At 47.0% G+C, this 22,434-nt stretch overlaps 1 pseudogene; it reads left to right on the top strand.

Annotated features, from left to right (window-relative positions):
• Nucleotides 1-8,777: 8,777 nt before the first annotated feature.
• LOC147961394 (uncharacterized) lies at nt 8,778-21,625 on the top strand (annotated as a pseudogene).
• The last annotated feature ends 809 nt before the right edge of the window (nt 21,626-22,434 follow it).

Raw genomic sequence — 22,434 nt, 5'->3', positions numbered from 1 at the left:
CGGAGGCGGACCCAATGGAAAAAAAGGCACGCGTTGAGTGGTGGCCACCACACCGACCAACCTCACCACTATCAAGATCTCGCGGGCCAAACATGACACGTGAGAACACCGCAACCCCTCGCTCTGTCGCCCCACCATTGTGGAGACCATTTTGATGGACACATCAATTATCTCTCCCTATGCTTTTCGCAAAAAAAAAATCTTTCGTTGCAACGCACGGGCATATGTGCTAGTATATATATAAACTGATATGTAGACATGACAAGTTGCTTCAGGGTAAAATTGTAGTTTCATTGGTCTGAACTCGTACATTCGCATTAGCAGCGTATCTCTGATATGACCGAGCAGACTCGGCTAAAAAGTAAAAGAAAGATAAGAACTGAGGAGGCATCAAGCATACTTTTAACCTTCGATTGTACACGTTTAACTAGTTCTTGGCTGAATGCTTTTAACTGATCCTACTAAATGCAGAGTGCTAGTGCCAAATATCTTAACACGTAGTAGCTATTTGTACTCTCCTTTTACTTTTAGAGTTTTGCTCAACACTGATAGTGAGTGCTCTGTGTGTGGTTGGTGTCGCTCAAGTCCGAACTCTGACCATTTATTGGCACTAGAATACTATGCCTGATATGAACCCAATAGGCATTAGTCATACTGTTTTGACAAGACAGAGTAACAATCCAGAGCGTAAAAAGTACACCTGCATGCATGCATGATCTGAACATTGTTGCCCCTGCTCTGCCACTCTACGTTGCTACAATAGTTTTAGGTGGGTTCAATCTATACTTTTAGGTGGGTTCAATCTTTTGCAATGAACTTTGAACCAGATTAACCGTATGAATTAGCAGCAAATTCTCGAATTCTGGCATTTCTGTTTTTCTGGTCAAAAAAGAGCTTAGACTCTGAATTTATCCAGCACTAACAGTAGCAGGTGATGTACGTGGTGCGATGTGATGCAGGGGCGAGGGTGCTGATCCAATGCAACTTCAAGGTGAACTCCTACGCGGCGCCGGAGGAGATCTCCCTTGAGGCGAAGCGCACCACACACCAACACGGCGTGGGTTTCGGGTAACGGGCATGGGTTTCGTTTACGGCTAGCTGACGGCGGGGTTTGTTCATGGCCGCCCGGTGGGAGCACTGCCAGATCAAGTCAACAATGCGAGGGAGTCAACAAGGAACGGACAATCGAGCTGAGCAGGAAGGATAGGGTGAATGGGGCGGAGGTGCAAGCGAGCAGCGAGCTGGGCCGACGGCCACAGCGAAGGCGGAGGGCGAGTGAGGTAGGTTGGCGTTGGGCACGGCCAACAGCGTCAGCAACGACCGCCACACCAACTCCGCGACCATCGAGGAGTACGCTACCAGCCGCGCGAAATCGGAGAAGTTGGGTAACGCCGCGAGCACGACCGTCACATTGACTCCGTCGGCCGGGGCAGGCAGCAGCGTGGGGTGAGCAGGGAGACATGACCTCAGGGTTTGGGATTATGTTGTTCTGCGCGGGTTGATTAGCGAAAACGACAGGCGGGTACTTGCAAAAGTGCCGCGACGACCGGTCCGTCCACCTAGCTGCCAAGTTTCTTGTTGTGATTGGCCCAGGATGAACTCGTCACATCCAGCGCAAGTTGAGATATGGTGGAGTGCATTTTTGCAAGTTTGAAACTAAACCGTACTCAACTTTATATGCAGACTAAAAAGAAACGGAGGGAGTACATACTGCCCGATACCAACAAGTTAAGCCAGGTACGCACCTGTAGTCATCTGCGCACACCTTTTTGCTTGAAAGTTTGGACAAAAAGTTTAGAGCAGATGTACAGACAGGTCCAAGATCTTCCAGCTGCTACTACTCAGAGCTAGTTGGGTAGCCTCCCTCTAGACCATTGTGGTACTGTACGTGTCAGGCCGACCCCCTACCACCATCACCAGCATTTCCACGCGTGATTCGGTTTACTACTTGATAGGTGACGCGGCTTGCCGCTCGTTACCCGCAAAACGGCAGGCAACCAGATATGATTAACCGTTTTGAAAGATGATAGAGCTAAAGTGGTATGTGTACAAGTGATTTTAGCACACGAATATAGAGTTTCACAAGTCTAAACAATGTAGAAAAAACACCAGCAATCATTTAAAGAGGAATGTGAGAAAGAACACACTATGATAATATTGAGGAGAATAGCCCAAGCAAAGAGCTCGTCACATGTGAATCAAAGCAGGTCTATGTAAGCGGAATAAGGATGAAGTATTTTTAGTAGGTTTCAGAACCACATCTACATCTAACATCTTCAATCAAAGGGCTAAGACTCGTTCTTCAAAATACAAAAAACAAAATACACTGTTTTGCCTTGCCTTCCCCAGATATCATGATTTCGTTTCTTTTATGAAGATATCCAAAAGGATACCGCCGACCTTATCCACAGAAGAATTGAAGCATTAATATTGTCAACCATAACAAGGAAAATAACACGACAAAATATATATCATCTGACATCCTTTGCGGTGCTAAAAAAATACTCCCTCCATTCCAAAATAAATGATCCAACTTTGTACTAACGTAGTACAAAGTTGGGTCATCTATTTTGGAACGAAGGGAGTAGTATGTAAGCAGGATGGGCATATTGTGCACAAGCAATTAGCATATAAGCTTAGGCGAGTATCACCGATTCAGATTATGTAAAAAGAAGTGGAGCATTGATCAGATAGTATATACACAATTTTATTCTTTTGTAATGAAATGTTTCTTCGACCTACTTTCCTTTTACACCAGTAGAAAAAGGGCCTTTTGTCCCGGTTCTAGAGGGCCTTTAGTCCCGGTTCTAGAACCGGGACTAAAGGGTCGTTACTAAAGGCCCCCCCTCCCCCCCCTTAGTCCCGGTTCTTATACGAACTGGGACTAAAGGCCCTCCACGTGGCTGCTGCCTGGAGGTCCACCTTTAGTCCCGGTTGGTAACACCAACCGGTACTAAAGAATTTTTTTTTTGAATTTTTTTTGAATTTTTTTATTTTTTTTTGAAATATTTTCCCGATTTTCCAATTTCTGAATTATTTTAACCTCTAATCACCCCTCATCACTGCTCAATTTAATCTCTAATCACCCCTCATCATTCCAAATCATCTAACTTCCCGAACGGTCACCCATCCTCCTACTCCCCCAGCCTGAGCACGCTTAACTTCCGGGTTCTACTAGAAGAATGCCCGTGCGTTGCAACGGGGCCACATTAACTTTAAGAGTTCAATATTACGACATTGGCGACCTTTTTTACCATCAAATCCTCACACACACAGACACACACTCTCCCTCCCTCTTCCTCACTCTCTATCCCCCTCTCCCTCTCTCTGTAACACACACACATATCCATCTTATTGGGTACGGGACCATAATCCATCTATTTCACACATACACGCTAGTGCATAACAATATGGATTATGTGTATTATATTTGCCACCAGAACTGAGGGAATTAATTTCATGTAAATCGACCATCCACAGCTCCAAGAATACGCGGACGAGGTGGCTCGGGTCGGCGTTGGCGCTGTCTAGCGCGGGCCACGGGCCCGCTTCGAAGTGCACGTGCAATGCACGTCTTCACAAATATTATAACCAGATGTGAGAAATCACATGCATAGAAAAGACATTCTGATAGCAATCCAAATACCATACTCAATTGAATACCTAACCTGGACAATACTCTTATTTCTATGCGCCAGAAAAAATGGAATAGCAAAACTAAGTATGCCTACATACGCTCAGATTATATATAAGAATCTTGGGTGAACAATTGCAACAAAGCACTAAGCAGCGATAAATTTAAATAAAAAATCCATTAACTATTTAGGCCGCAGGCTTGTTACAACATAGAGAGATAGGAAAATGTCACCTCCAGTAATGTAGCACAAAGGAGTGGAACGAAGCATGAATGAGCGGTTGTCTGTTCTTCTCCGTGTACATGGATCAGCAGTAGAGGCCAAGTATATAAGTACTTGACTGAACTCCACTCTTCGTGTACGGAGAGCCATGTCACCTTCTCACCGCTGCAGCATGGGAGGACGGCTGGTTCACGTGACCCTCCAGCTGGGGGATCCATGGTGGCTGACCGTCGAGCTCGAGGCAGAGAAGTTGAGGGCAGCAGTGGCGAGATCCATGCCGGCCAACCGGGCGAAGAGGAGGTCGTCGGGGAGGGACACATCGGCAAGATCCGGTCACCACGCGACCTGAAGAGCAACAGTGATCTCCACAAGCTGTAGGCCGACGGCGTGCTCCATCCCCTGCGATGGGGTGACCATGGCGGTGGCCACAGCTCCTCATGCTCGCCTCGATCTCGGTGACACACCCTGAGTGTAGGAGGCAGCAACGACCTCAACGAAATCATGGCCTTCATCCCGGAACGCATGAAGGACCTCGGCCCCGTCGCTACTCCTCCCGCCGTAGCCGCACGCGGCAGCGGACCGTGGGTAGGAGGGCAGGCGGCGTCGCCTCGGCTGACGGCAGGGAGCAGCGTTGATTTCGGGTAGGTGGCATCGCGAGGAAGGCCGCGGCCGTGGGGAAGCACCCTGGTCATGCTGCCAGGCCAATCCTTCTCCTCCGATCCCCTATCCCCGAAGAATGCGCCGCCGCCCCGGTCGTGTTGTTTCCATATGCCATTTTTTCCTGTACCTAAACAAACGCGGGCGAGCGGATGGCAGAGTTTTGGTCCGCCCTCTAAAATTGCTAAACGCACTTTTGGTGAGGATTATTGTTAATAAATGAATTCAATCATGTCGCTCTAAATAAATGGATTCAATCATGTGACTCTAATTACTTCGGATTGTTATGTGCACACTAAGCGGGGTGCAGTTAGGAAAGAAAATGTTTTCTAATTAAAGTGATTTAGTGATTTAAGGTAAGGTTAATTAATTTAGATTTGATTTTTAGTGATTGTTAGTAAAGTATGATGCGTCTTTAAAATCTTTTATTTGTTTCCTTAAAATCTATTATTTGTTTCCTAAAGAAATTTGCAATAATGGAAGGTATCGGTTGATTTGGATAAGTTAGTAAATTTAGATCCGTGATTGCGTGCACGTTTGGAAAGTGCTGATTTGCAAGGAAAGAGCTGAGGGGTAAATAAACCGGTGAATAAGAAACCAGCATCGAAAAAAATCTACGACGGTTAACCTACGAAAAAAACCCGGACGAAAGTGGTGGGATGAAAAAAAACCTGGAAGCGAGACTACCAACTGCTCCATTAGGAGTAGAGATTCTCCCTCGTTTCCAAGTCTGTACTTGTTGTTTTCCTGACAATAGTAAGATGTCAATCCTATTAACCCTCAGGAGTTTAGCTTGAGCAAGAAGTCACACATTTCACTGTTTGAGTTTGAAACTATTGTTCTAAAAAACAATAATTATTTAGTAACACTAATATTTCTTGAATAAGTAATTTGACCATTGTTTGACCACAGTTTGACCAGATTTGACCAAAATTCAAAAAAACTGAAATAATTATTTAGTAACACTAATATTCTTGAATAATTATTTAGTAACACTAATACTTCTTGAATAAGTAGTTTGACCAGATTTAACGAAAATTTTAAAAAAACTGAAATTTGAGCATAACTTTTTTTTCCTTTTGGAATTTGAGGATTCTAAAAATTTGCAAACAGGCCGTAGGCGGTCAAAATCGGATGCAGATTTTCGTGCTGAACATTTTGATATATTATACGTTTTTTTTCTCACATCGTATGCAAAAGTTATAGCCGTTTTACATTTTCCCTACACTTTTTGCAAAACATGTCCAAATTTAAGTTTTTAAATTTTCCTAACTAGTAGATGTGGTAACATAACTACATCTCGAAGGATTTTAACTTTTGAAGTTTTATCATTTTCTTTTGCTTTTTACAAAACTGAAAAGGCGATAAGGGGGGGTAGGATTTGAAAATTGCACCATTAGTATCGGTTCGTGGCTTAACCCCATTAGTACCGGTTCGTGGCATGAACCGGTACGTGCCACGAACCGGTACTAATGGGCATCGCACCCTTTAGTACCAGTTCGTGGCACCAACCGGGACTAAAGGTCCCATTTGAACCGGGAGTAATGCCTGTACGGTGCCCTCGCCGCTCGAATTGGGACTAATGCTCACATTAGTCCCGGTTCGTAATGCAACCGGTATTAATGCTCTTTTCTGGTCGAACCAAAGCCCCTTTTTCTACTAGTGTTAGGTAAAACGAGCTCAACAATACAACTAATTGTGCCTTTGTTTTGCCTGCAAGGAGAAGTACTGAATAGAAAAATACAACTGGTCTACTTTCCTTTGATCTACAACAATACAACCAATCTACAAATCATATATGAGAATGGTACATCTCTATCTTGCAGCGCTTCTTAAAATTGTAAGAGCAATGGTGGCTTTTCTTCTCTACAAAATTAAATCACGGTCATGTAGAACCCATAACACAATGAAGAACCCAACAGATCTCTGTAGGTGTATACACCAACAAATATCAACTTGGTCATAGGACACCACAATCTATAATCTTATATTCAAGAAAAATTGTATCCCCCAAGCAACACATGAATAAATAGTTACCAACGGAAAAAGATAGACACTTAGAAAACATTCATGACCCGAAGCACATTAATTTTTACCTAATAATAAAAGAAGGAAACTTTCATAGTTCTTCATATGTCTTGTCTAAGTCGATCGTTTTTTTACTTATAATAAAGTTTGGTTTGGTCGGTTCGATTGTGTCGTGCACACCAGAGACATATCTGTTGTGTCCGCTTCGTACGTTGCCCTCAGCCCACACGTACGTGAACCACCACGTTGCTCGCCTGGATATTATTTTTGGACTTGATTGGATTTTTTTTGGAAAGAATATACCTGTCCGGTTGTTTTTTTTCCATGACCCCTCACAACACGGTCCATCAGTTGGAATCGAACACAACATCCGTCGCCCCTTTCCCTGTCATCTCCCATAAATATCGGCTCCTGAGAGAGAGAGAGAGAGAGAAGAGGTGGGGAAGGGTGGATCCGTGGAGCGGAGGAGCAGCCGAATCGTGCGCAAGCGAGGCCGATCCCACGCGGCGATTCATCCGGGTACGAAACTATGGGTTGGTCTATGCCGAGGCCGAGGCGGACGGCATAGAAGCCACCGAGGAGGTTGACGTGCTCATGCGGCAGTGGCAGCCAGTGCGTGTGCGGCGTTGACAACTAAGGCACACAACGGCGGGGCCAGCTAGGGTATGCGGAAGCGGAGCCAGCTAAGACGTGTGGCGGCTGCATCGATTTAGGTGCGGCGGGCGGCGGATTGGCGCCACAGCCGGCCGATCAGACTCACAATTGATGGAGAGGTTGATGCGGCCGATGAGCTGGAGGCTGTGATGGTGGGGCGTTGCAGAGGTGGGCAAGTGCGGCCGGACGGGATCGTCTTGGTCGACCAGGTTGTTCCGCCCAGGCTGCCCACCGGACTTCAATTCCCTACCGCTGTCAAGCTATAGATTGAGCTTCTACTAGTAAAAAAAAGGGTCAAATGTGAGACACATTAGTCCTGGTTTGTAACCGAACCGGCACTAATGTGTCCATTAGTGCCGGTTCTAACGGCTAGGCGGGAGGAACTCTTTAGTACCGGTTCGTGGCGAACCTTTAGCACCGGTTCGTGCCACGAACCGGTACTAAAGAGTGTGGTGGAAGGATGTTGTCAGAGTGGGGCCCCTCCAGCACCTTTAGTACCGATTCGTGACACTAACCGGTACTAAATGTCGTCCTATATAAACCCTTCGTCCACCCACACTCTGTTCTCCCCCCTTTTCCCTCTCCCTTTCCTCTGTTCTTCCCTTCTCCTCTCGAGTTCATCACAAATTTTGCCCAAAATTTGTCAAGATTTGCAGGCCCCCATCCATTCAAATGATCACAAAGGTTAGCAACTTTGTCCTTTCATCTCTTATTGCTAGATTAGCTCTTGCATTGGTTTATATAGTGATTAATTGTGGGTTTTAGTAATTTGGGAGGAATTATATGTAGTATTTGATTTATATGGAATTTGAGGTCAAAATAACACTTAGTTTGCATATGTTGGTGTGGTTTACTTAGTGCCTTCTAAATCTCCGTCGTAACCACCGTCGATCGCCCGGACCGTCCCGTCGCCGGCACCACCTTGTGGTGAGCCTCTTGTTCATGAAATTTTATATAAAAAATTGATGTTTGTGTGATTTGGATATATAGTTACTCGTATAATTATCTTACCCGTACGTTGTTTGTTATACATAGTGCCATGGTTTTGATATCCGTCCCCGTCGGCCCTCGTCCTTGTTATGATTCGGATGTGGTATATTCTCTTTTAAAACTATTTGTTGCATTTCGTGTTTATGACAAATTATGCCCATCAAGTTGACATAGATATTTTTATCTAGGAGGTATGTGAACCGGAAATTCCAACCAACCCTATTGTCGTGAGGTTAAATTTAGTTGAAAGAGAAAACGAGTATTTGAAAGAAAAATTGAAAAGAATTGAGGGGGAGAAGATGGAATTGGAGTTGCATGTTGCCGATGTCGTCGATGATCACAAGATCAAGATGGAGAAAATGCGCTTGAAGATTAGAAAGATTAGAAAATATGCCATTGATAGTGAGGCTTGGTATCATTATGCTGTTGGATCAATTGTTACCTTAGTTGCGATCTTGATCGCATTTGTTGTTGCATTTAAGTGCTTTAGCTAGAGAGTTATTTGTTTGTTGCATTTAAGTGTTGTATGAACTTTATGTATGAACTTTATGAATTGTATTAATTTGGTGTTTTCGGTGCTGTGTATTGAAGATGAGCCGGCAATGGATGTACGATGACCGATGTTCTCCCGAGTTCATTAATGGCGTGCATACTTTTCAGCTTGCGGCCGAGGCAAACAAGCGGGCGAATGGTTTTATGCCTTGTCCATGTGCTGGCTGTAAGAATGGTCACAATTACTCTACGTTAAGAACCATTACGTCCACCTGTTTGAGTCCGGTTTCATGCCCCACTATAATGTTTGGACCAAGCACGGAGAAAGAGGGGTTATGATGGAAGACAATGAAGAAGAAGAGGAAGACGATAGCTATCCTGGCCATGGGTTCCCTGAATACGATGATACAACAATGGGGGAAGAAGCTGAGCCGGTAATGCGAGAAGAAGTTGAGCCGGCAATGCGGGAAGAAGCTGAAGAAGAGGCATCAGATGAGCCCGTTGATGATCTAGGTCGGGCCATTGCCGATGCAAAGAGAAACTGCGCAAGCGATTTGGAGAAGAAGAAGTTGCAGCGCATGTTAGAGGATCACAAAAAATTGTTGTACCCGAATTGCGAAGGTGACAAGAAAAAGCTGGGCACCATACTGGAATTGCTGCAATGGAAGGCAGAGAATGGTGTATCTGACAATGGATTTGGAAAGTTGCTGGTAATGATAAAGGATATGCTTCCAAAGGACAACGAAATGCCCGAGAGTACGTACGAAGCAAAGAAGGCTGTCTGCCCTCTAGGGTTAGAGGTGCAGAAGATACATGCATGCCCTAATGACTGCATCCTGTACCGCGGTGAGTACGAGGATTTGAATGCTTGCCCGGTATGCGGTGCATTGCGCTATAATATCAGCCGCGATGACCCCGGTGATGTCGAGGGCGAGCGCCCCTGGAAGAAGATTCCTGCCAAGGTGATGTGGTATGCTCCTATAATACCATGTTTGAAACGTTTGTTCCAAAACAAAGAGCATGCCAAGGCGATGTGATGGCACAGAGAAGACCGTAAGAAAGACGGAAAGTTGAGACCACCCACTGACGGGTCGCAGTGGAGAAAAATCGAAAGAAAGTACGGGAAGGAGTTTGCAGATGACGCAAGGAACGTATGGTTTGGTCTAAGCGCAGATGGTATTAATCCTTTTAGGGAGCAAAGCAGCAACCATAGCACCTGGCCTGTGACTCTATGTTTGTATAACCTTCCTCCTTGGTTGTGCATGAAGCGGAAGTTCATTATGATGCCAGTGCTAATCCAAGGGCCTAAGCAACCCGGCAACGACATTGATGTGTACCTTAGGCCATTAGTTGAAGAACTCTTACAACTGTGGAATGGAACAGGTGTACGTGCGTGGGATGAGCACAAACAAGAAGAATTTGACCTAAAGGCGTTGCTATTCGTGACCATCAATGATTGGCCTGCTCTCAGTAACCTTTCAGGACAGACAAACAAGGGATACCGCGCATGCATGCACTGTTTGGATGATACCGACAGTATATATTTGGACAATTGTAGGAAGAATGTGTACCTGGGACATCGTCGATTTCTTCCGAGCAGGCATCCCGTAAGAAAGAAAGGCAAGCATTTCAAAGGCGAGGCGGATCACCGGACGAAGCCTCGCCACCGTACTGGAGCTGATGTACATGATATGGTCAAGGATTTGAAGGTAGTCTTTGGAAAGGGTCCTGGTGGACAACCTGTTCCGAATGACGCTGACGGACGCGCACCCATGTGGAAGAAGAAATCTATATTTTGGGACCTGCCCTATTGGAAAGACCTAGAGGTCCGCTCCGCAATCGACATGATGCACGTGATGAAGAATCTTTGTGTGACCCTGCTTGGCTTCTTGGGCGTGTATGGGAAGACAAAAGATACACCTGAGGCACGGGAGGACCAGCAACATATGCACGGAAAATACGGCATACATTAGGGTCATGCAAGCTACGCTCTTACCAAAGAAGAGAAGGAAATCTTCTTTGAATGCCTGCTCAGTATTAAGGTACCGTCTGGATTCTCGTCGAATATAAAGGGAATAATAAACATGGCAGAGAAAAAGTTCCAGAACCTAAAGTCTCATGACTGCCATGTGATTATGACGCAACTGCTTCCGGTTGCATTGAGGGGGCTTCTACCAGAAAACGTTCGATTAGCCATTGTGAAGCTATGTGCATTCCTCAATGCAATCCCTCAGAAGGTAATCGATCCAGAAATCATACCAAGGCTAGAGAATGATTTGGTGCAATGTCTTGTCAGTTTCGAGTTGGTGTTCCCACCATCCTTCTTCAACATCATGACGCACGTCCTAGTTCACCTATGCGAAGAGATTAACATTTTGGGTCGTGTATTTCTACATAATATGTTCCCCTTAGAGAGGTTCATGGGAGTCTTAAAGAAATATGTTCATAACCGTGCTAGGACAGAAGGAAGCATCTCCAAGGGCCATGAAAATGAGGAGGTCATTGAGTTTTGTATTGACTTTATTCCTGACCTTAAGCCGATTGGTGTTCCTGAATCGCGGCATAAGGGCAGACTGGATGAAAAAGGCACGCTAGGAGGGGATCAAATAATATGTATGGACGGACATTCTCTCAGTGAAGCACACTACACACTTCTATAGAATTCCTCCTTGGTGGCTCCGTATATGGACGAACACAAGAATTTGCTACGCTCCAAACACCCGGAGTGGTCTGATGACTGGATTACACGTGAACAAACCAGGAGTTTCGCCAGCTGGTTGCAGACACGTACCATGCATGACGCCTCTATTGAAGATGACCTGTACTTGCTGTCCCAGTTACCATCTTCGAATATAATGACTTTCAAAGGGTACGAGATAAATGGTAATACATTTTACACGATCGACCAAGATAAGAAGAGCACCAACCAAAACAGTGGTGTCCGCTTTGATGCAGAAACCAAGATGGGAAAGGAAACATATTATGGTTATATACATGACATATGGGAACTTGACTATAGACGTGGTTTGAAGGTCCCTTTGTTTCGGTGCAAATGGGTCAATATGACACGAGGCGGGGTAACGGAAGACCCGCAGTACGGAATGACAATAGTGGATCTCAACAATCTTGCGTATGCAGACGAACCATTCGTCCTAGCCAATGATGTGGCACAGGTTTTCTATGTGAAGGACATGTCTACCAAGCCGAGAAAAAGAAAAGATAAGGAAGCGAATGCATCATACGATGAGCCAAAGCAGCACATAGTTCTTTCTGGGAAGAGAAACATCGTGGGAGTGGATGACAAGACAGACATGTCAGGAGATTATGAAAAGTTTGATGAAATTGCTCCATTCACAGTGAATATTGACCCGAGCATCCCGTTAAATGATGAAGATTTTCCATGGTTACGACGCAAAGGGACACACACGAAGAAAAAGTTTCACACCCAAAGATCTGGGATGTGATCGGCTTCACTATATATCATCACTTTCTTCTGTGTTTCACACCCAGGAGGGAATCTCTGTAATAGTTAAGGTAGTTATGTGTTTTGGCATTTGAAACGCGAAGAAATTTTATGTGCAAACAAACTCTTTCATGCATTTACTAATTTTTTCAGCTAAATGACCCTGAAATTGAAAAGCACTTCAAATGAACTCAGAAAAGGTTGAAAGTTGGCATGGTATCATAATTTCACCCACATAGAATGTGCAAAAAAGTAGAGAGGGTTACCGCAAAAACTGGATGCACTTCGTGTACAAAATGGACAATCTCTTTCGAAGTATCAGGGTTTCGGACGAAAACTCATCTGTTACAAAGGCATTTCATTTTTTAAATAACCTAAGCATTACCAAATTGAATATAATGATAAAACACACTAATATTAAACATAAGAAAAAAGAATCACTGAAAAATCTATTTTCAAAGTTAAGTTATATTATTCACAAACTAGTGATTCACACAAATTTCAAATAATTCAAAATTTAAACTATTCAAATTTGAAAACTACGGGCACTAACAGAAAGTTTGTAATTTTTTGTACCTAAAGCAAAAGTATTCACAAAGAAACTCTAAATACAGAAAAAAAACAACTCAAAAATAAATAAAACAAAAATAAATAAAGCAAAAAAAAATAAGAAAATAAAAAAGCCCGCCTACTAGGCCAGAGCGGTCTGCATACGACTAGAAACCCAACGTGTTGTTGGGCCAGGATGCAGGCCCACAAAGGCCCAGTAGGCCCACAGGGCAGCACAGAACATGTAGGCCCAGTAGGCCTGCTTTGGAGAGGAGTTCGAGAGAGCTACCACACGGGGGCTTATAAACCAGTGCGGACGCCCCTCGGCTAGCGAGGTGGGACTAAACTTGCCGCACCGCACCTGCGCCAGCGCACCCCCTTTAGTACCGGGTCATGGCACCAACCGATACTAAAGGGGCAGCCTTTAGTACCGGTTGTAGCCACCACCCGGTACTAAAGGGGGTCGCTTCCCGCCGCTTGGGCTGGCCAAAATTGACCTTTAGTACCCGTTGGTGGCTCCAACCGGTACTAAAGGCCCATCCTATATAAGAAAACACTTCAAAAAATTCAGTTTCTCATCTGCTTCTTCTCCTCTACCTCGTCGCCCACCGCCCCCATTTCCATATCCCTCGTCGCCGCCCCCGTCGCCGCCCCGTTGCCGCCCCGGCCGTCCCCGTCCCCGTCGTCCCCGTCGTCACCGCCGCCCCATCCCGGCCCTCCCGCGTCGTCCCCGGCCGCCACGTCCCCGTCCCCATCGTCGCCGCACCATCCCCGTCCCCGTCTTCGCCGCCCCGTCCCTGTCCCCGTCGTCGCCACCCGTCGCCGCCCCCCGTCACCTCTCGCCTCGCCGGTGAGCACACACACACACACTTTGTTTTTCTGTTTTTTAGTTACATATTTTTTCTTCTTCTGTTTTTAGTTATAGAAATATTTATAGAAATGTTAGAAATTTGTCTGTTTTTTAGTTACAGAAATAGTTATAAAAAAGTTAGAAAATTTTCTTTTTTTAGTTATAGAAATATTAGAAATGTTATACAAATGTTAGTTATATAGAAATGTTATAATTTTTTTTGTTTTTTAGTTATAGAAATATTAGAAATGTTATAGAAATGTTAGTTATATAGCATTGATAGAAATGTTATAGAAATGTTAGTTATATAGAAATGTTAGAAATTTTAGTTATCAAAATCCAATCATTAAAAAATGTTACTTTTTGCGGGCATATAGTATTTGTTCTCGACGATGCCCGGCCCGCATCCTCGCCGTCGACCCTTCCGCGATGATGTCCGGCTGACCCATGTCCGGGACTGGGCTCCGCCGGGCTGGCACTGGGAGGTGCTGCCTGGAGGGGCGCGCCTCTTGATGAGGAACCCGGCACCGGGTCCCGTCGTCGACCCTGATCTCCTTTGGTGGCGTTCGCGTGGGCCACTTTCGGTGCGGAGGGAGCCGGCCCCGCCGGAGGTGGTACGTCGTCGTGTCAGGGAGGAGGACGAGCACGTCTATCGCTAAATGGTTGCGTTAGAGGGCAGCAGGTTCTCCAATACCTGGCAGGTTCTTCAGGGATCTCACTTGAGCTATGATCCTGTGAGGGTTCCTTCTCTTTGGGTGTCCAGCGCCCGCGCCGCAAGAACCGCGAGTGGCCTAGATTCTTATGTAGTATTCGATCTTTATTAGCTACCTAGCCAGTGATGTATTCGATATATAATATTCGAGATGATGTATTCGAGATTATATATTATTCGAGACGATGTATTCGAGATTATATCTATTATTCGAGACGATGTATTCGAGATTATATCTATTATTCGAGACGAAGTAATTTGAATACTAAATTGTTTTATTTATCTTTTGGATTAGTTAAATAAAAGCTATGGCGGACAATACCGGCAGAGAGGGAGAAGAGACCCTGTTCGATATCATACGCCATCCTCGCGGGCCAGATGATGATCAGAATGAAGAAGATTATGACGGCTCCGAATATCTAAACAACACCGGGGAGGGTGATATGATATTCAATCGCGACGACCGAATTGATGAAGTCATGAACTATGATTATGATGATGACGAAGAAAATGTTGATCTTGAAACAACAAAGACCGGCGAGGTATATTTATATAAGCAGGCATCTGGTGATCATCACATGTTTTAAATGACTTGAAGATATATTAACGAATCGATCTTTCTTCTTTCAGCCATCCGGATCGAGCAAATCTTCAGGCAGCAGGACAGTACGAGGCCCGAACAAAAAGTTGAAAGAGGGCGTAAAGTACATTATCGAGGCCATCAAACCTAATGGCAAACCATTAGCACCTAAGAAGACTACGGACAAGTTCATTCGTCAGTGCAGAGTTCTTGTGAAGGACCAACTCCCGATCTCCCTTCAAGAATGGAGAGAGCCAGCAAAGCCACATCCAGATCTTACTTTTGTCGATGACAGACAAAAACTTCTGCTTTGGGAAACTCTCATGGAACATTTCACCCTACCAGATCATTTCACAGATGCAGATGTGGAGAAAGTCAAGGACGCTGCTTTTAGGAAGATGGTGGTTGCATTCAACAACCACAAGAAACGTGTATGGGCCAACTACATCAAGGGAGGAAGGAAGACTCCAGTATTCAAGGGAACACTAGAGAAGCAAAGTGCTCATTGGGCCGATTTCGTGAAATTCAAGGAATCAGAATTATCTAAGGAACGATCAAGAATAAACAAGGCCAATGCCGCAAAAAAGGATAAGTTCCATAAGCTGGGGCCAGGTGGCTACGCGGTGGCAATGCCTAAGTGGGATAAGTCTGAGAAAGAGATGGAGGATGCAGGTGTCACTCCGGTTACTAGGAGCTGCCCCCCCCCCCAGGTGCAGGACTTGGTTCTATGCGCATGGGGGGGAGTTGGACCCGAAGACAGGTGAAGTTTTGAAGAAGGCATGTCTGGACGGAGTCGAAGATAAGATACTTGTTGCAATAGAAGAGGCTCGAACAGGGGTGTTCGAGCCCAACAGAGAGAACGATGAGCTTACGCGTGCCCTGGGAAATCCTAAACAGCGGGAAGAACACGAGGCAAGGGCGTTATTCCATGGTATGAGGGGTTTTTGGACTGGAACGCCGACTACAGAAAGCGTGCGAGAAAGAAGATTGCGGAGGAGAAGAATAGGAAGATGGAGGAGGAGCAGAGGAAGTAGGACGCGGAACGCCTTCAAGGCCTAGAAGCAAGGCACGCGGACTTAGCACTCAAATTCTAGCAGAAGCAGCAGATCGACTCACTTAGCCAGGAAAGGGGGTCTCAGCAGCGGCAGCAGCAAGCGGATGATCATCCAGCATTGGATAGCACCGTCCCATCCATGCCGAGAAGCAGCGTTGGTTCCGCCCCGGGCGACGCACTGCTCGATACATACCCTGTGGATGACATCATAGAGAACACTAACTGTGAGCTACACTTCAAAATTAAGAACATATCCATGAAGGTGGCTGACGCAGTTTCTTTTACAATTACCCCCGAAGCAACCTTCCATTGCAACCCGATTCCAGCGGGCTATGCTCGTGTCTTGGTTGATGAGGTGGTGGACCAATATTCGGGGCTAGAGCTTGACATTCCTGGAGGTGACGAGGAGCACACACTGGGAGAGGCCAAACATCGTATCATCCTATGGAGAAAGGATTGCATCATCTTTCGAAGGCCACAGACACCTCGTCGAAGTCCGCCACCAAGTCACCAGACTCCCGCTCCTCCTCCAAGTCCGGCACAACAACTTTAGGCCACTCCTCCTCCAAGTCTGGCACAACTTCAGGCCACTCCTCCTCCAAGTCCGGCACCGCTTCAGGCCACTCCTCCTCCTCCAACTCAACCATGTCAGTCGTCTCCGCTGCCTCAGCAATCAGGGAAGAGAGCCGCCGCAGCTATGGTGCGTAGCGGTACAAGTCGAGGTAGTACGGGAGGTACAGGCGGAGGCAAGTGATTTCAATATGGTCCAAGCCTCGCGCCTCTTCCGGCCTTACGACAAGTCCGTGGAGGAAAACGCAGCCATAGTGAAGGCCCATGTGGAAGCCCATTTTGCACCGAAACCGGCACCGCCGCCAAGGGAGAAAGTGCCCGAGGAAAAGATTGACCACTTCATTCGTATGGCTAAACCACCAGCTCCCAAGCCTGTTGACACAGACTATGAGTGCCACATCAGGAAGTTAAATCGAGCACGTCTACAGAAGGAGGCGAGCTCGAGCTCGAGCAAACAACAAGCAGCTGTCAAAAACTGCAGGAAAACCGTTCCCCAGCTGGGAGAACAGGCGGCGCAATCGATCCCCCCGCTTGTTGTGCCAACAACACATAAGAGTACGCACGCCCAATATTATTGTGGGCAAACCGTTAACGTTCCCGGGCAGGGCGATGTGGTAATAACCTAGGAGCATATAATGCAGGCTGATATGCTCAAGATCACTGTTGGACAACTCCTCGAAATCGAGCCCATGTTTCCGCTTAGAGAGGAGGAAATAAAACGGAAATATGTCCGGGGGCCAACCTTTGGTCGAGCCAGACGAGGTCAAGAAGTTCCCAACGAGAATGTATGAATTGCATCAATGGTACATGAACATTACCAAGATTTCCAATCGAGAGTCCCTCATGGTGAATGTCAAGAAGGATCATTACTACCATGAGAAAGCTGTGGCCGTTGAGTATTCTGAACTGTTTCAATTATACAATCAAGACGCACTCGACAAATCTATCGTCAGTTGCTATTGTCTGTAAGTGATTTCTTTCTGTAATTTAAGTCTCAAGCTAGCTGTAGTGATCATTTTGATCAATCATTACCTGTAATTATCCTCACTATATTCTTTTCTGTGGTATTATGCATGATGAAGATGTATGAAATGAAAAAAGGTGGATGCTATGGCATTGGTTTCATTGACCCAAATACTGTTAATGAATACACATGGCAATTAGTACTACAAATTCTATTTTTTCCTACTAGCTAGCTACATGTTATTGCTTACATATGCCCGCTTAATTAAGACATGCAAACGTGTGTGCATGCAGATTTCACTGGATCTTGTGTATCATTAAAGTTGATGAAGGAACAGTTGAAGTACCAGACTCACTACTCAAAAAAACTGACTACAACATCTTGTTTGGGATAGTCAACAGGTAATTTCAATCATTATTAACTATATATCTCGGCCTATTTAGTTCGTCATTTCCTGATATGAACTATTTAATAACCCCTTTATTCATTTTCTTTGTCGGCGGGCAGGGCTTGGGGGCAAGGTTCATTAGCGTCACTCCAGGCCAATGGAAACGAAAGCTGAAATGGTATCGACCCGAGGTAAGTAATTAAGTAGTACTAGCTAGCTAGCTAGCTGCCATCTCTTTAATTATCATGCTTGATTAATTATTATCTGATCAAATTCCATTCTCGTCAAGGCTCTTGAGCGGGCGCAGGGGACTGATCTGTGTGCATACCGCGTTTGCGAGAACATTCCCGGCGTCCGAAAGGAGCAGATCTCAAAGACAGGAATGGGTACATTTGTGAGAACACTATTCACAATTTTTACACCATTATCGATATCTAGTCACACAACTAATACACATGCATATTGATCTCCTTCTTAACAGTTCACAGAGCTGCGGGAGAGGCTTCTACCAACGGAGCACGTACAAGCACTTCAAGAGGAAATAGCGGGATTTTGCTCAACCAGGTCATAGATCCGAACGGAGAATACCATTACCCGCTACCGCCCCCATGAACCACTTCCAATTGTCATCGTGCTCCGAAGGCACCAATTAGGCTAATGCCACTGGCTCCGAAGGCAACATGTAGGAGAAATTGTATATAGCTAGCTAATTATATATATATATGTGTGTGTGTGTATGTGTGAATTAATATGGTGGTTTTTGAGACATTTGATGATATATATATATATATATATGATCGGTTCTACTAGAAATTCTATTTATATATATGCATAACGTGTACAATGTGTAGTATCGTAAAATACCAGCAAACGAAAAAGAATTAAATGGAAAACACAAAATTAAATGAAAAAGAAATCATAAACCCAAACCCCCCCCAACCTTTTAATACCGGTTGGTGTCACCAACCGGTACTAAAGGGCTCCCTGCCGCCGGAGCTGGCTCGTGCCACGTGGTTGCCCTTTAGCACCGGTTCGTGCTGAACCGGTACTAAAGGGGGGGGGGCTTTAGTCCCCACACATCAGTGCCGGTTACAGAACCAGCACTAAAGGTCCTTACGAACGGGTGCTATAGCCCTGTTCTGCACTAGTATTCGCCTGGACACATCTATCGATGCGAAACTGTGTTTCCTCCTACGGCCGTTTGTTCCGCTCAGCGTTTCCTCTGTTTCTTAGAGGAGAAGGCCTCCGAGGAGGTTCATGGAAGCACAGAAGTGTTCAAATGAGATTAGGTAACAAGCATGCTTTCCTATTTCCCATCTGATGTAGAAATATGGTGCGTATGTATGGCTGTGCTGGCTTTTGATTTTCCCCCCTATGCATTGACTTGATCAAGTATATAGCTAGCCGGATGAGCACAGATGACCAATGATGCAGTGATAGAAGAATTTATATCTAGACTAAACCCCACAGTGGGAATTTCCATAAGATATACAATCTCGATGCTCATGGTTTCTTCAGCATATATAGTCTCTACTATGTAATTCTCTGTGCAACCAAGTTAACTGTGCAAGAGCCATTAAATATATCCTTAGACTTGCATAGAAATAATTGTTTTTTAACTATTGTTTGGTGATTGTGTCTCTCCCAGCCAATTTCTAGAAGATTTAAATACCTTTTACTATTCTGGATGCAGTAGACTATCCTGGCTTTTTGTAATTGTAGAATTACTAAGTTTCATGTTGACTAGGGACCAATTCCGGATGCTTGCAAATTGTTAGAATTTCATCGCTCTTCATTTTATCCAGCATTTGTTGTGTCCTGTAGCTTTCATATAGCTTTCTGGCTATAAACTACATGCACCTAGCAGTAAGTTATTTCTTTAGAACTACATGCATCAAGCATTTGTTGTGTCATGTAGCTTTCATTACCATCCTCATCTATTTTACGCGGTCCACTCACACCCTGCTGTAATCCCTACTTGAACATGGTGCTTTATGCCACATATTATGATCCAATGATGTGTTGCCATCCTATGATGTTTTGAGTAGATATCCTTTGTCTTTAGGTTGATTGATGATCTAGATTGGTATGAGTTGTATGTTTTATTTTGGTGCTGTCCTATTGTGCCCTCCGTGTCGCGCAAGTGCGAGGGATTCCCGCTGAAGGGTGTTGCAATACGTTCATGATTCGCTTATAGTGGGTTGCTTGAGTGACAGAAGCATAAACCCGAGTAAGGGGGTTGTTGCATATGGGATAAAGGGGAGCCGTCTTGGACGCTCAAGGCGGCGCGAAGAAGAGCCGGGTCGGGCCGAGCGCGCTTGGCGGTCGGTCGAAGAAATTCAAGGGAGCGGCCGCCGCGACCAAGCGGGAAGAGGCGGCCGCGAAAGCCAACCGCTTCTGCAAGGAAGTGAAGAAGCCGCCACAGGTCTCCGCGTGAGTGCCTCTGCCCTTCGTCTTTATTTTCTCTTTGTTGATCTTGGATGAGTCTTTTACATGCTTCCCTCGCTTCAGGGCTCCCCTCACTCTTGAGAGGGTTGCCGCCGCCTCCGTCATGGGGTCGGCGGAGACGTCTGCCACCACTCGGCGGATTGACCCCACCGCCGACCTCCGGGAGGCGACGGAGCGGAACGCGCAGGAGAAGCGCGAGGAGGAAGAGGCCACCCGCTTGGAGAAAGCGGAGGCCGAGAAGGCGGAGGCCTCCGCCCAGAAAAAGCTGGAGGAGGCCGAGGCCGCCATCGCAACAAGGCGGCAGGATGAGGAAGTCACGCACCGGCAATCGGCGGTGTTCGTCACCCCTCTGAACTCTGCACCGCCGTCTCCGCAGTTCACGGGGCAGTCAGGGGAAGCCGGCGGCGAGTTCCCGATCATGGAGAGGGGCGGCGGCGACGCCTCCATGCCGGACGCGGTCGTGCCGCCACCGCCGCCTCCGCCGCCGTCTGGGAGCGCGCAAGGGAAACAGCCGGCGGACCCGCCGGTGCCGCCGACTGAAGACGAGGCCATGGCGAAGCTACTCCTTCAAATTGGCTCGCCAACGCGCCGCCGTCTTGAGAAGGTGACTTCGGCGCCACGCCCCTTGGAGACAGGCACCGCCAGCTCGACGATCCCAGACGCTGAAGCGATGAGCGCCGCACCCATTAGGTGGGTGCGAGGAGGCGGCACGGGCTCGCTGAACCAGGCGCTTCTAGATGTCCAGACAAAGCTGCGAGCTGAGGGCGACGCTATCCAGAACTGCACCAAGGCGCAGCTGGCGTCGCGGGCAGCCGTCCGGGTATGCTTTCTCCTTTGTCTTTGTTTTCTTGTTCCTCTCTGTGGGGGCATGCCAGCGCACCCACTGGGTGTAGTCCCTGAGTTTCGGGCCAGCTGCTGAGCAGGCAGCTCAGAACTCCAATTGGCGAGTTCCAAGTACTAACTTTTGTCTGAAATACTTGTCACAGGACTATCACAACCTCCGCGTTACCGCCTTCAACCGCAACGTCGAAGAGCTGGGCAAGCGGACCGCCGACTTGTCAGAGAGTCGGAGTGAGTCCTTTTTCTTCTCTGCGGGGGCGCGCTGGCGGACCCGCGGGCTGTAGTCCTCGAGATTCGGGCCGACTGCTGAGCAGTCGTGCCGGATCTCCCCGGTGACCTTCTTTTATTGATGACTTAACGCCTTCTTTCTTCTTTCTCTTCAGAGGCCAAAGCCACTCTTCAGCAGCAGCTGGGCGAAGCCAACACCGCGTTGCGCGCCAAGGGGGAGGAGTGCGGCAAGCTCGCCGCAGAGCGCGACTTGCTGGTCGCACAATTGGCAGAGCAGAAGGAGCTGCTTAAGAAGACGTAGAAGGAGGCGGAAGAAAAGGAGACCGCCCTCCTGGCTGAGTTTGCGGGCGAGCGCTCCTCCTGGACTGACAAGGAGGCAATGCTGGCCTCCGGCTTCCACGAGATCGAGGACCTCGTTGACGGTGAGCTTCTTTACTTTTCTTCTTAGAGTTGCCGACTATGGGTCGGGCCGACTCCTGGTTTTTTGACTTGTTCTTCATTCTTTTCGCCTTGGAAGACTTCTTCCCCGGCCACTCGCAGGCTGCCAATCAAGGCATCGAGGCTGATCACGAGGGGCGGATGGAAGATGGTGCGGAGATCGCCGCCGACGCCCCCCGGACTCTTAACGAACAGATTCTGAGCATTGAGGCTCGTCTGCGGCCGGCCCACCGGATGCTGCGCCGGATTCAATGTGTCGGCGCCTAGGTGATCGCTGCCCTGTGGCCAGACATGCAGGCTCTGCGCACCCCCAGTCGGACTGCCGACTGGCTGGAGGTCGTGGCTGGCCGTCTAGAGGCCTGGAAGGGTTCCTCAGCCCGGGCTGGAGCGCGCCGAGCCTTGGAATTCGTCAAGGCGTGGTATCCGGGGCTGGACCTAGACCGGCTGGCCACACTCCAGTCAGAGGCCCAGCCGGAGCTGGCAGCCGCGGAAGACGCCCTCTTCAAGCACGCGGCGGTGATCGCCGAGTATACCGACACCAGCATCTTTGTCCCCGAGCGGGCTGAAGACGGCGAGGAGGCACCGCCGGAGTGGTTTGGGATGAACCCAGACTACGGCGAGGACTCGGTGGAGGTGATCGGCTCCAGCGTCGAGGAGGAAGGCGAGGCAGAG

Source organism: Triticum urartu, chromosome 7A (assembly GCF_056163025.1).
Source record: "Triticum urartu cultivar PI428250 chromosome 7A, HENAU_Tu73, whole genome shotgun sequence".
Lineage (NCBI taxonomy): Eukaryota > Viridiplantae > Streptophyta > Magnoliopsida > Poales > Poaceae > Triticum > Triticum urartu.
Note: the sequence above shows the minus strand (reverse complement) of the source record. Positions and strands in the feature narration are given on the sequence as shown.